The following is a 15,983-nucleotide window of genomic DNA, read 5'->3' on the forward strand; positions in this document are numbered from 1 at the left end:
TTGTTGTCAGCACATTCAACTATGTAAAGAACAAAGTATTTAATAAGAATATTGCATTCATTCAGATCTAGGATGTGTTGTTTAAGTGTTCCCTTTATTTTTTTTAGCAGTGTATATATACAGTATATATATCCTATATAATAGCCCTGTGACTCTGTGCCTGGCGCTCTAACGCTGGGCGGAGTCAACTGCATCTGCTGCAGGGAGCTACCCCATACCCAGTGCCAGCAGCAGTCAGGTACAAGACCCTACCTACAGTATAGGCCTAGGGAGGTGAGGATGGCCAGCGGTAGCAAAAGTACACCACGGCCACTGACACCATCTGCATGGAGGGGAACAGCGCTGATATGGAGGGTACTTGCAGGCAGCGAGTCGCCACCCGCAGCTCCTCTCCCGCGTACACACCATACCTACCGCCTGACACCCACACCCCAGGGAGAGGGCGCTAGCTCAGGCACCGCTATATCAGCATCTGCAGCATACAGACAAGGGCTGCCATGCTCAGCGGCAAGGAGCATGTGCAGCAGGACAGCGCCAGGACGGGACACGCACTAATCAACATTGCTGCTGTGCCAGAGCTCCCCCCCCCGTCTGCAGGGCTCCGGACGCTTACTCATGCTCCGCGATAACAGCAGCTGACGCTGCCAGGCAGGATAGAGGAATGACGCCCGTCAGACGGGGCGACCAGTGTGCGGCGGAACGGGGCCAGGAAGGAATGCTGACCACGACCCATTGCTGCTGAGTCGGAGCTCCCTCCCTCTGCAGTCACCATCTCACAGCAGCAGCCTGGAGGTTAGTGGCCACCACGACCCGCACATCCTTACGTCACACATACCTCACACATGAGAGCAAAGGTACACACACTGTGACGTCACACCTGTACCCCACCCCTATATCTGCTAAGTACTCCCCACCACTATGCCCTGTCATCCTCATCCTGCTCTCTAACTGCCTGTCTGTGTACTGGCCTTCACCCCTCTTACACCATCAGCAACCCTCACTAACCGCCACAGAGATTATGTGCACTGATATCTGCTGTAAAACCTACAGCGGCACCCGCCCCTCCACCACCTGCAACGCCTCTGGACCCCTCCCCATCTGCCACATCCCCACACCTGCCACTCCCACACCCGCGGCACCTCTGCACCCGCCACTTCCCCATCCGCTGCACCCCCGCACACACTCCTCCCGCAACACCGCCGGACCCACTACACCCGCAGCACCCACCTCTCCACCACCTGCATGCAGCGCCTCCAGACCCCCTCCCCCATCCGCCGCAAACCCCCGCACCTGCCCCTCCACCACCCATGGCACCCCCACCCACTGCGCCTTCGGTCCCCTTACCCCACCCGCAGTGCCTCCGGAACCCCTCCCCCATCTGCAGCAGCCCCACACCCGCCCCTCCCCATCCGCTCCACCCCCGGACCCATACCCTGCACCCCCACCCCTCCCGCAACCACGACACCTTCGGACCCACTACCCCACCCGCAGCACCCACCCCACCACCACCCACTGTACCTCCGGACCCCCTACACCACCTGCTCCTCCACCACCTGCAGCCCCTCCCCATCCACCGCACCCCCAAACCCCCCCTCCCCCACCCACAGCGCCTCCAGGCCCCCTACCTCACCCGCACCCTTCCCCACCCGCAGCGCCTCCGGAACCCCTCCCCATCCGCAATAGCCCCTCAGCCGCCTCTCCCCCACCCACAGCACCCCCACCCCTCCCGCACCCCCTCCCCACCCACCCCTCCCCCACCCGCGGCACCTCCAGACCCCCTACCCCACCCGCGCACCCACCCCTCCACCACCTGCAGCGCCTCCAGACCCCCTCTCCCATCCGCCGCAAATCCCCGCACCTGTCCCTCCATCACCCGTGGCACCCCCACCCACTGCGCCTTCGGACCCCACACCCCCACACACGGACCCTCCCTCCCTTCTCCGAACCCCTTCCCCCATTCGCTGCACCCCCCTCCCCCACCCGCAACGCCTCCACACCTCCTACCCACCCGCCGCACCCATCCCCACCCGCAGCACCTCCGGAACCCCTCCCCCATCCACACCAGCCCAGCATCTGCCCCTCCCCCACCCACAGCGCCCCCCGGCTCCCTCCCCGATCCGCTGCACCCCCGCCCCCTACACCACCCACCCTTCCACCACCTGCAGCACCTCCGGACCCCCTCCCCCATCCGCCACACCCCACACCTGGCACTCCACCGCCCGCTGCACCTTTGGATCCCCTACCCCACCCGCGCAGCAGGCCCTTCCCCATCCGCACCGCCTCCAGAACCCCTCCACCATCCGCAACAGCCCCGCACCCGCCACTCCCCCACCCACGGCACCCCCGCACCCACCCCTCCCCCACTCACCGCGACCCCTGGACACCTCCCCCATCCACTGCACACCCACACCCACCCCTTCCCCATCTGCAGCGCCTCCGGAACCCCTCCTCCATCCGCAACAGCCCCGCACCTGCCATCCCCCACCAGCAACACTCCCGCCCCTACCCCACCCACAGCGCCTTCAGTCAACCTCCCCCATCCGCGGTCCCCACTCCCCAAGCCCCTCCCCGTTGCAAGGGACTACGCCCCCTTCACCATCGGACGCCCTTTCGTTTAATATTTAAACACTAACAAAACTAGGAATGCAGGTAGTACTATATATATCACAAACATCTGGTTGGAGATACATCCATTTCGAGTTCTGACTGTGATCACCTGGCTGTAAAATCCTCACATCCAACTGTAATTTATGTATAAGATTGTAATATTGTTTTATATGAATTTTTAGAAGGTTGTGTCAATAACGAACGCATAGGATAAATATCGTTTGTTTCTGTACAATAAAAACTTTTAATTATTGTCATACAAAAGGCATATTGGCTCCCACGAGAATCCATTTCTATTTGTAGTACTATATATATATATATATACATATATATATATAAAATCAGAATGCGGCACTCAGGGATTCAGATGAACACACTGCAAACTGCCTCTTGTGTGGTCAATGTTTCACTGTAAACACATTTTTCGCCAGGAAGAATATATCAAGAACTCACCATGTGTGTGCCATATTCCTTACAATTCAGGCCGCTGCACCCCATATGTCCCGCCACTAGGCGTGCTCTTGATGACGTCACCAAAAGTCCACCCGTCACCATGGTCAAAGACTGTATTAGAGAATAGTACAATAAAGGGGGCAATTCAGACCTCATCGTAGATGTGCGAAAAAAATCTCACATCTACGATCAAATTCTTTTACATGCGAGGTATGCCCAGCACAGGGCAAGTCCGCCCCACATGCTGGATCCAGCCTACCCCCCAGGAGACATGCAAAAGCATTGCACGACAAAAGCATTGCACGACAGCTATGCTTTCGCATTTTTCGAGTAGCCCTCGGCCTATGCAGCCTAGCTGCAAAATGCAGCATCGATGCCCCCTTCCTGCACCCCTCCAGGTGCCCTCTGCCTATGCAGCCTAGCTGCAAAATGCAGCATCAATGCCCCGTTCCCGCACCCCTCCAGGTCTTAAACTATGTTCTGAAGAGAACGCAGTTTAGTACCTTGCACATGTGGATACTGGCATACACGCATGCGCAGAGGTGCAAAAATCACTTCACAGAGATTTTTGCACATCAGCGACAGGGGGGTAAATTTACTAAGATGGGAGTTCTATTTAAGATGTGATGTTGCCCATAGCAACCAATCAGATTCCAGATATTATCTTCAAAAAGGTTCTAGATAAATGAGAAGCAAAATCTGATTGGTTGCTATGGGCAACATTCCATCTTAAATAGAACTCCCATCTTAGTAAATTTACCCCAGGGTCTGAATTAGGCCCAAAGTTTATTGAAACAAGCACTCACTTGAATACTGCCTTGGCGCTACGAGTGCTGTGTCTAATAACAATGCATGTTGTATATCAAATATAAAAGACATTAAAAACTGTTGTTCTACTGTTAATTTATTAATAAACAGCTATAGACGATATTTAACTAAAGATAATGCAAGTATGTAAATGTCGCCATCTAGTGGCGCAATCTAAAAATAACAGTTTAAATGGAGAATTGAATATCTAATAAGGAAACTAAACAATGAGTTCTATTATTACAGAAAACATTGTAAACCTAAGGTTTAGTTCAGTCCCTTAGGTGTTAAAGAATCCAGTTGGAAAATCCACCTTGCCTCTCTCTGTAATAATAATTTACCCCGGTCTGCTCCTCTTGTCATAGGGGATATACGATCCACAATTGTGTGCTTCATGGACCCATAGTGGCCAAGTGTTTCACCACGGGAGAGGATGGCTGCGCTGTTCATTGATCCATGCAGTACCATCCTTTCTTTACACTGTTGTTCAGTTTTACCAACAGATATAGATATATCTCCTATATAATAGCCCAGATCTTTGACTTTGTGCCTGGGCGTGGCTAGGAGCTCTCATTGGGTTAGCAGCAGGTCTATCACACCCAGTCCACAGCTGATTGGGCGAGAAACACCCTCCCACACAGGTTACATCCAATGGGAGGCTCTGCCCTTTGCCTGTTGTGTTTTCACAGAGCAGGATTAGCAATGGGACTGATGGAGCTGCAGCTCCAGGTCCACACCCCAAAATAGGCCCACTGCATCTGCAGCAACATACCCTCCAACAATTTACACATAAAAATTGATACAAATTTGAAGAGGGGGCATAGCCACAGCCACGTGGCCACGACCCTTTTCCTATACTTTCAATGGAAGCTTTGGGAGTCAAAAATCGGTACAGACCATAAAAAAAGGTATTGTACCTGCCAAAAAGATACAGCTGGAGGGTATGCCACTGCATCTGCAGCAAGTCTCTGCACAGTAGATAGGGAAAAAATCCTTTTACTGCAGCATCCAATGTCCTTCCAGTCCGCCTGCCCCCTCCGCCATCAACAATCCCCACTCCCTAGCCGCAGCGCAGGTGGAACAAAAGCTGCTGCGGCCACCCACATATATGTGTATACAAGTGGCGCAGCGGAAGGCTTTCATAGCCCTCCCTGCGCCGCATACTCTCTGAGCCCCGAAGCCTCCTCTGCGCCTGATATCACAGAAGTGCCTCCCCTCCACAGCCGCGCCCAGATCCCCAGAGGCCCTGACTCCGCAACACAGCACCTGGGCTGCGGCCTGGAAGCCCCGAGATGGCTAATGTAACGGATAGAGTGGGTGATATCGCGGAGGGTAATGTATGGACGCTGGATCAATGCAAAAGGTGACAGTGCTGTGCAGTGCAGTGGGTGTGCAGTCTGGGCCAGTGCTAGGGTGTTCGGCGCCCCCCTGCAAACTATAAATTTGCACCCTCGCATATTTTACAAAGGCACAGCGCACATAATACCCCCTGAACTAGAGACACTTACACATGTAACGCCCCCCTGTACCAGAGACGCTTACACATGTAACGCCCCCCCTGTACCAGTGACCATACACAAGTAACACCCCCTGTAGCAGTGACGCTTACACACGTAATGCCCCCTGTACCAGTGATGCTTACACACGTAACGCCCCCTGTACCAGTGCTGCTTACACATGTAACGCCCCCCTGTACCAGTGATGCTTACACAAGTAACACCCCCTATAGCAGTGACGCTTACACACGTAACGCCCTCCTGTACTAGTGACGCTTACACACGTAACGCCCTCTTGTACCAGTGACGCTTACACACGTAACGCCCCCTGTACCAGTGACGCTTACACACGTAACACCCCCTGTACCAGTGCCGCTTACACATGTAACGCCCCCTGTACCAGTGACGCTTACACACGTAACGCCCCCTGTACCAGTGACGCTTACACACGTAACGCCCCCTGTACCAGTGACGCTTACACACGTAACGCCCTCCTGTACTAGTGACGCTTACACACGTAACGCCCTCCTGTACCAGTGACGCTTACACACGTAACGCCCCCTGTACCAGTGACGCTCACACACGTAACGCCCCCTGTAGCAGTGACGCTTACACACGTAACGCCCCCGTAGCAGTGGCGCTTACACACGTAACGCCCTCTGTACCAGTGCCGTAAGACACGTAATGCCCTCTGTACCAGCTGCTGAGAGCTGTAGTTTATTGAGTGCATTTTCTTCCCTGTAATGCAGTGCGTTGGGACACCGGCGCTAACAATAGTGACTGGCTGCTTGGCTGCTGTGCGAGTCTCCGGGAGAGCCACTGCCAAAGGGAGGACAGCAGCTTAGCTGCTGACAGGAGGAGAAACATTACCCGCCCCTCCCCCACTCGCAGTACCTCCGGGCCCCATCCGTGGCACCCCCACTCCAGCACCCGCGGTAGCTCCGGACCACCTCCCCCACCTGCAGCAACCCCACAACTGCTCCTCCCCCACCCGCGGTGGCTCCGGACCCTCACCTGCGGCACCCACACACCAGCCCCTCCCCCACTTGCAGCAACACCGCAACCGCCCCTCCAGCGGCACCTCCGGATCCCATCCGCGTCTTCCCCGCACCCGCCACTCCCCCAACCAAAGCGCCTACTAGGTGATTCATCAGGCCCTGCGTGCACTGTTCACCCCATTGCAAGGGTCTTCGACCCCTTAACCATTGCATGCCCTTTGTCCATGCAATATTTAACCACTCACACAATTATGATTGGAGGTAATACTCCATATAATAAAAATATTTCACGCCACAAGGGTGTGCAAGGGTTAAGGGGGCACAGCCCCTTATGACGCTGTGAAGAGCGGGTTCGGCTCTCAGAGAACCGAACCGTACCGAACTTCACCACCGCCTGACTCGGAAACCAGAACGAGGCAAAACGACATCATCCCGCTGTCGGATTCTCGCGGGGTTTGGATTCCATATAAGGAGCTGCGTGTCCCCGCCATTTTCACTCCGGCATTGGAGAGTGTACAGAGAGGACGTGTCTCCGTTCTCTCAGTGTCCGTGTCTTGTGCTGAATCTGTCCAGTCACAGTGCTTGTGTCCTCTGCTGCCATATGTCCAGTGCTGTCCAGTGGTGATGTGTTGTGCTGCATCAGTCATAGTGGTGGAGTCCTCTGCTGCCATATGTTCAGTGCTGCTGTATAATAAGTCCCTTACAGTGTTGCTGTATAATTGTCCTGCATCAGACCAGTGGTAGTGTCCTGTGCATCAGTCAGTCCAGTGACCATTCACAGTGGTGGTGTCATCTGCTGCCATATGCCCAGTGCTGCTGTATAATTATCTGTATTGTCCTGCATCAGTGAGGGAACAAAGATTTTTGATCCTGCACAGACCTAGATTAGATTTTCTTCCCTATATCAAAAACACCAACAGCAGTATCACCACTTATACTCAATCTAACTACTTCTTCAATCTCCAATTGTGACGACTCACTTACCTATGATAGTGGCAAATAATTAGAATTGTTAACAGTGTGTGGGTTCTCCCACTCGCGTATTTAACCCAACTAGGGCTGCATTAATACAAACCAAGTTTGTACAGATCTTGGGCAGACGGAGGCAGCTTGAGATGTAGCTACTTTTCCTATGCATTTATCCAGGCATAAATAAGATCTGAACATTTCATATATACTTCCAAATTCAATAAGTTGTTTCATCCCGACATATTTTCCGCATTGTATAATCATGGCCATGTTGAATTTATTTTGTTTTGAGTTTTTACGTGTTGAGAAGGGTACTAACTAAAGACGATAACAACATTGTTATTGACTTATCTCCTACTAGGTATCATCTATGATAATATAATAAGAGTGCGCCCAAACAAGAGTCATACTTTTTCTCTTTGTACATATACCTTTGTCCTGCATCAGACCAGTGCTAGTGTCCTGTGCATCAGTCATTCCAGTGACCAGGCAGTCACAGTGGTATACGCTGCTGCTATATGTCCACTGCTACAGTATTATAATAATTATAACAACAAGTCCCTTACAGTGTTGCTGTGTTGTGCTGCATCAGACCAGTGGTAGTGTCCTGTCCATCAGCCATTCCTGTGCCACATATTTTGTTATATAACTCCAGAAACATAATGGAGAACAAAAATTTGGAGGAGAAAATAGGGAAAGATCAAGAACCACTTCCTCCTAGTGCTGAAGCTGCTGCCACTAGCCATGACATAGATGAAGAAATGCCACCAACATCGTCTGCCAAGGCCGATGCCCAATGTGATGGTAGAGGGCATGTAAAATCCAAAAAGCCAAAGTTCAGTAAAAAGACCCATGAAAAGAAATTTATATCGTCTAAGGAGAAACGTAAACTTGTCAATATGCCATTTACGACACGGGGTGGCAAGCTCCATGACTAGTAGTTCAGCTTCACATGACGATGGAAGCCCTCATCCTCCCGCTAGAAAAATTAAAAGAGTTAAGCTGGAAAGAGCACAGAAAAGAACTGTGCGTTCTGAGATGATATCAAAAATCCCCAAGGAGAGTCCAAGTGTGTCGGCGGTTGCGATGCCTGACCTTCCCAACACTGGACGGGAAGAGTCGGCTCCTTCCACCATTTGCACGCCCCCTGCATGTGCTGGAAGGAGCACCCACAGTCCAGTTCCTGATATTGAAATTGAAGATGTCACTGTTGAAGTACACCAGGATGAGGAGGATATGGGTGTTGCTGGCGCTGGGGAGGAAATTGACAAGGAGGATTCTGATGGTGAGGTGGTTTGTTTAAGTCAGGCACCGGGGGAGACACTTGTTGTCTGTGGGATGAAGAAGCCCATTGTGATGCCTGTGAAAACTACCAAAACAGCCACCTCTTCGGGGTGGAATTATTTCTCCACAAATCCGGACAACAGGTGTCAAGCCATCTGTTGCCTCTGTCAATCTGTAATAAGTATGGGTAAGGATGTTAACCACCTAGGAGCATCCTCCCTTATACGTCACCTGCAGTGCATTCATCATAAGTCAGTGTCAAGTTGTGTAACTTTGGGTAAGAGCGTAAGCAGTCCACTGATACCTAAATCCCTTCTTCCTCCTGTACCCAAGCTCCTGAAAGCCACACCACCAACTCCCTCAACGTCAACTTCCTCCTCAGTCAGGAACGTCAGTAGTCCTGCAGGCCATGTCACTGTCAAGACTGAGGATTCCTCTCCTAACCGGGATTCCTCCGGAGGATCCTTGAGTGGTACGCCAGCTGTTGCTGCTGGGAGTCAATCGTCATCCCAGAGGGGAAGTCGGAAGACCACTTGTACTACTTCAACTAAGCAATTGACTGTCCAACAGTCCTTTGTGAGGAAGATGAAATATGACAGCAGTCATCCTGTTGCAAAGCGGATAACTGAGGCCTTGACACTTATGTTGGACGTGCATCCGGTATCCGCCATTAGTGCAGTGGGATTTAGACAATTGATGGAGGTATTGTGTCCCCGGTACCAAATCCCATCTAGGTTCCACTTCACTAGGCAGGCGATACCGAGAATGTACAAAGACGTCAGAAAAAGAGTCACCAGTGTCCTACAAAATGCGGTTGTATCTAGTGTCCACTTAACCACGGACATGTGGACAAGTGGAACAGGGCAGACTAAAGACTATATGACTGTGACAGCCCACTGGGTAGATGTATGGCCTCCCGCAGCAACAACAGCAGCGGCACCAGTAGCAGCATCTCGCAAATGCCAACTCATTCCTAGGCAGGGTACGCTATGTATCACCGCTTTCCGTAAGAGGCACACAGCTGACAACCTCTTACGGAAACTGAGGGACATCATTGCAGAATGGCTTACCCTAATTAGACTCTCCTGGGGATTTGTGATATCGGACAACGCCACCAATATTGTGCGTGCATTACATCTGGGCAAATTCCAGCACGTCCCATATTTTGCACATACAATTAATTTGGTGGTGCAGAATTTTTTGAAAAATGACAGGGGTGTACAGGAGATGCTGTCGGTGGCCCGAAAAATTGTGGGCCACTTTCGACATTCTGCCACCGCGTGCCAAAGACTGGAGCGCCAGCAAACACTCCTGAACCTGCCCTGCCATCAACTGAAGCAAGAGGTGATAACGATGAGGAATTCAACACTCTATATGCTTCAGAGGATGGAGGAGCAGCAAAAGGCCATTAAATCCTATATATCCACCTACGATATAGGCAAAGGAGGGGGAATGCACCTGACTCAAGTGCAGTGGAAAATGATTTCTGTCTTGTGCAAGGTTCTCCAACCTTTCGACCTTGCCACACGTGAAGTCAGTTCAGACACTGCCAGCTTGAGTCAGGTCATTCCCCTCATCAGGCTTTTGCAGAAGCAGCTGGAGAAATTGAAGGAGGAGCTAAGACGGAGCGATTCCGCAAAGTATGTGGGACTTGTGGGTGGAGCCCTTCATTCGCTTTGCCAGGATTCAAGGGTGGTCAATCTGTTGAAATCAGAGCACTACATTTTAACCTAGGATCGAGCATGGTGGCCAAAATGTAGTGCTCTGAAAGCTGACATCTGGTCCGGACTGAAGGACCTGCCAATGATTACTGACATGTCTACTGTCACTGCATATGATTCTGTCACCATTGAAAGTATGGTGGAGGATTATATGAGTGACAGCATCATCCAAGTAGGCATGTATATTGGCAGGAAAAAGAGGCAATTTGGACGCCCTTGCACAAACTGGCTTTATTTTACCTAAGTTGCCCCCCCCCCCCCCCCGTCCAGTGTGTACTCCGAAAGAGTGTTTAGTGCAGCCGGTCACCTTGTCAGCGATCGGCGTAGGTTAGATTTGGGTGGGTTGGATTGTTTCTGTGCAGGGTAAATACTGGCTACTTAATTTTTACACTGCAATTTAGATTTCAGTTTGAACACACCCCACCCAAATCTAACTCTCTCTGCACATGTTACATTTGCCCCACCTGCACTGCACATGGTTTTTCCCATTAAAGAAAACTTTTGCTGTTGCAATCAGGTCTGAATTAGGCCCTTGTACCCAGCTACAGCAACAGGCATGCTTGGGATAGGGAATAAGAAAGGGATCTGGACCCTCAGGAGCTGGTTTCACACCAGCAGCCAAATAAAGTGAGTGACAGAGAAAGGAGAGAGAGGGAGAGTAGGAAGATGAGGAGTGGAGGAGTTAGTTCAAGGAGTTTCTATAAGGAGCAGATGTTTAGGCTGCCTGATCTGCCAGTGTAAGGTTATCTGCCTGTATGTGTGGAAGACACAAACAAGTGGAAGCTAAGCTTAAAATGGGTTTTAAAACTTTAGTTATGCTTCTTTTCCACTGCCGCTAAAACCTGAGTTATTGCCGCTTCCCTGCTCTCGGTCCAGCACCCGTGCTGGCTTTGCCCCCTGACCTCCCTGCAGCTCCTGCGCAGAGGGACCCGCTGGCTGACTCCAACCACCACAGAGGGGCCCGCCAGAGATGACCTCACCACTGGACCCTGGGATATCGGATCGCATCACCGGAGAGGTGAGTATACATGAATTGCTACTTACCAAAGCTATATATTGCATCAGGCTGTGTTCCCAGGAGGCTGCAGGGGCTGCCGAGAGGTCAGGGGTCAAAGCCAGCAGCGGTGCTGGGCAGAGAGCATGGGAGCATTGAGCTTCAGTGCAGTTACCGCACTGTAGTTCAGATGGTACAATGAGGTTAGTATACATGAATTGCTACTTACCAAAGTTATATATCACATCGAACTAATGCGATGTATAGGGGTGGTATTCATGTGACCGCCGGTCAGCTGACCGACAGTCACATGACCTCCTCCACAAGCCCGACGGCTCACTTTCCCGATGGTTGGCATGCCGACCAATAGGGACTATTTCCACTCGTGGGTGTCCACGACACCCATAGAGTGGGAATAGAACCCGTGGCGACCGCAGGTCGCCACCGAGCCCGCAAGGGGCTTGCTGCACTCGCCCCTCCTCGCCGAGATCCCGGCGTCGGTATGCTGCCGGGATCCCGGCGTCGGTAAGCAAGAATTCATGTGTCATTTATTACATGAATAGACCCCTGAATGAACCAGCAACGGGATCTTGGAGCCGGCCCTGGCTCTAAGAATAGCAAGGTGCAAATCTCCAGTATAATCTGGGCATTTATCTGAAAGTTTGTCTGTTGTTAAACTAGTAAAAATAATTTGCTGTTATGAAAATACATTGTTTCATAGAACTATTTGCAAATACTGTTCCGTAAACTTAATCCAGTTCACACTTCCATTATTTTAATACATTATACTGTCCTCATACACAGAGCAATATTGGCTGGATATTTCAGAATATTTGTCTGACTGCAATGCATGATAATACAATCACAAAACCAATTAGATTATTAACAAGCATGTTGGCAGGCCCGGCGCTACCCGCTCAGCGAAGGGATGCAGTGCAGGGAGGCGCTGGGACAGAGAGGCGCTTTCCCTGCTCTGAATCCCTTCACTGCTGCGCCGTCCTGTGACTCCTGTCCCCCCTGCTGCTGCTGTGTCTGTCACTGTATGACAGTCACTGGCAGCAGCGTCTGCAGAATCAAAAACCTCCTGCCTCCCCTCCCCGTGTGACAGCGGCTGAGTACGGGACAGACGGGGGCGGAGCTAAACGGGCCGAAAGGGGGCGGGGCTAACAGGGACAGAAGGGGCGGAGCTACACTGACCAGGCTGCACTGCAGTACAGAGGGAGACTGGCTTAGGTAAGTGGTGTGTGTGTGTGCATATGGTGGGTGGGTGTGTATGTGTGTGTATATATGTGTGAATTGTGTGTGTGAGGTATGTCTGCGTACGCGCACTTTATGGACGCTAGTACTGGGGGGGGCATTACGTATAATGACGCTACTACTGGGGGAGGCCATTACATGCAAGGACGCTACTACTACTGGGGGGGCATTACGTATAAGGACGCTACTACTACAGGGGGGCATTACGTGAAACTACGCTACTACTGGGGTGGCCATTATTTATAAGGACGATACTACTACTAGGGGGGAATTACGTATAAGGATGTTACTACTACTGTGGGTGCACTACGTATAAGGATGCTACTACTACAGGGGGGCTTTACGCGTAACAACGCTACTACTACTGGGAGGGTGCATTACATATAAGGACGCTACTACAGGGGGGGGCATTACGCGTAACAACGCTACTACTGCTGGGGGGGGGCATTACTTATAAGGACGCTACTAGTACTACGGGGGAATTACATAAAAGGAGGCTTCTACTGGGGGTGCATTATGTAAAAGGACGCTACTACTACTGTGGGGCATTACGTATATGGACGATACTACTATTATGGGGAATTACGTATAAGGACGCTTTTACTACTGGGGGTGCACTACGTATAAGGACGCTACTACTGCTGGGGGGGGGCATTACGTATAAGAACGCTACTACTACTTGGGGGCATTATATATAAGGACGCTACTATTACTCGGGGGGCATTACGTATAACAATGCTACCACTACTAGAGGGGCATTACGTATAAGGATGCTACTACTGGGGGGGCATTATGCATAAGGACGCTACTACTACAGGGGGGGGGGGCATTACATGTAAAGATGCTACTACTGGGGGGGGCATTACGTATAAGGACGCTACTAGTACTGTGGGGGGGCATTACGTATAAGGACGCTACTACTACTAGGGGGGAATTACGTACAAGGACGCTTCTACTACTGGGGGTGCACTACGTATAAGGACGCTTCTACTACTGGGGGGGGGGCATTACGTATATAAGGACGCATCTACTACTGGGGGTGCACTACGTATAAGGATGCTACTACTACTCTGTGTGCATTATGTATAAGGATGCTACTACTACTGGGGGGGCACTACGTATAAGGATGCTACTACTACTGGGGGGCATTATGTATAAGGATGCTACTACTACTGTGAGTGCATTATGTATAAGGGTGCTACTACTACTGGGGTGCATTACATATAAAGACGCTACTACTACGGGTGGGGCATTACGTATAAGATTAATAAGATTGTGCTACATTGTGGCGTAATTTTAAATGGGGGTACTATTGTGTGGCCATGCCCCTTAGTTGTGAGACCACACCCCTTTTCCCGGCGCACGCCAACGGAATATGGGAGGGCGCAATTTTATAGTTTGCAGGGGGGCGCCGAACACCCTAGCACCGGCCCTGCGTGTTGGTACAACCAGCAGCAAAGTACTAGCAATTTAGTTATACTGTAGATACAGTAGGGTCTCCATGCTTTTAAAATACCTGTGCCCCCTGTACCTGGAGCTATTTGGCGCAATTTAATCATAGGTGTCTGTGGACACTTCAGTAACATTGAAATCCCAAGCACTAGAGAAAACTGATGCCATACCTGTACAAGGAATATTATGCAATGCACTGAAATGAATAGAGGGGGGATATACTCATTAGAATTATGGGAAAATATTTAGAAAATGTACTTGACTATGGATTGCATTAGGGTCATTCCGTGCCAGTTCACCCAGGCATGACACCCACCAATTCAGATTTTGATGATACTTTGGGGGTCATTCCGACCCGATCGCACGCTGCAGTTTTTCGCAGCGGTGCGATCGGGTCAGAACTGCGCAGGCGCATGCCAGAAGGCCGACAGCTGTTGTTGCCTAGCGATCGCCTCTGCCTGATTGACAGGCAGAGGCGGTCGCTGGGCGGGAGGTAGCGGCACAGTGGCGTTTGCCCACCGTTTTCAAGGTGCAGTCCGGCCAACACAGGCGTGGCTGGACCATGCGTGGGGTGGGCCGCAGCGGCTGCCAAGTAACTCCCAGCCAGTCGCAGGAGCTGCGCTGGCTGGGAGTTACTCTACAAGTACAAAAGCATCGCTGCTGTGCAATGCTTTTGTACTTGTGCGGTGGGGCCGGCCTAGACATGCGAGGCGGACTAGCCCTGTGCTGGGCGTCCGCCCGCATGTCTGTGTCAGTGATCGCAGCTGTGCTAAATTTAGCACAGCTATGATCAGGTCGGAATGACCCCCTTTGTACACTTCATACTACCACAGAGCTACTAACCCATGTAAATGTTTTCTGCTCTAGGCCTCATAGTTTTTGAGATATAGGGGGTCTTTCATCGCCTTTTTAAAGTATATTTTAAGGTTAACTTTGAACAAAAAAACTCACCTGCCTTAGGTTGATAATGCTAATTGAACCCACTTTTTTTTTTGCTAAAAAAAATTAAGCATGACATAAAGGAATGTATAAAGAACTCTCGGAGTTAAGCAAGATTGCTAAAACATTTTTTTCCAAAATCTCCATATTTCAATTGACAAAAGGGTCAACATTTCAAAGTGATACGTGGACCAGGCACCGAGATGTGATTTTTTCCCCAGATACACCTCAGAACAAACGGAGCATTAGTAGCAGCATTTCTCAGCAATTTTTCAAAATTTTGACCCCCCCCCTATAACTCAAAAACTATGAGGCCTAGAGCAGAAAAAATTGACATGAGTTAGTAGCTCTGTGGTAGTATCAAGTGTACAAAGGATCATGAAAATCCCGTGTCGGTGGGTGTCATGCCTGGGAGAACAGGCATGGAATGACCCATATGGTATCCGGTCTCTAGGTCGACAAGACTTCGGTCGACAGTGACTAGGTTGACCACTATTGGTCGACAGTAACTAGGTCGACAGGGTTTCTAGGTCAACAGGGTCTCTAGGTTGACATGTTCTAAGACAAAAGGTCGCCATGAGTTTTTCACATTTTTCTTCTGATTTTGGACTTTTTCATACTTTACGATCCATATAGACTACGATTGGGAATGGTAACCTGTGCTGAGTGCAGCGGTAGCAGAGCGAGGCACCTTGCCCGAGGTATGGCGAGCGAAGCACTAATTGGGTTTCCCGGTCACTGTACAGCAAAAACCACACAATTAAAAAAAAACACTCATGTCGACTTTTTGACCTGTCGACAAATAGTGGTCGACCTATACACTGTCGACCTAAGTGTGGTCGACCTTCAATACCACACCCGACCCATATATCTGTCAGCAATTTTTATGGACCCTACACACTGGTCAATACCAGTGAAAGATATGAACAAGATACCGTTCATATCTTTCAGTGTGCAGGCACCAGCGATGAACATTGTGTGGCCCCGCGCTCGGTCATCGCTGGTG

This window comes from Pseudophryne corroboree, chromosome 7 (assembly GCF_028390025.1).
Source record: "Pseudophryne corroboree isolate aPseCor3 chromosome 7, aPseCor3.hap2, whole genome shotgun sequence".
Classification (NCBI taxonomy): Eukaryota; Metazoa; Chordata; class Amphibia; order Anura; family Myobatrachidae; genus Pseudophryne; species Pseudophryne corroboree.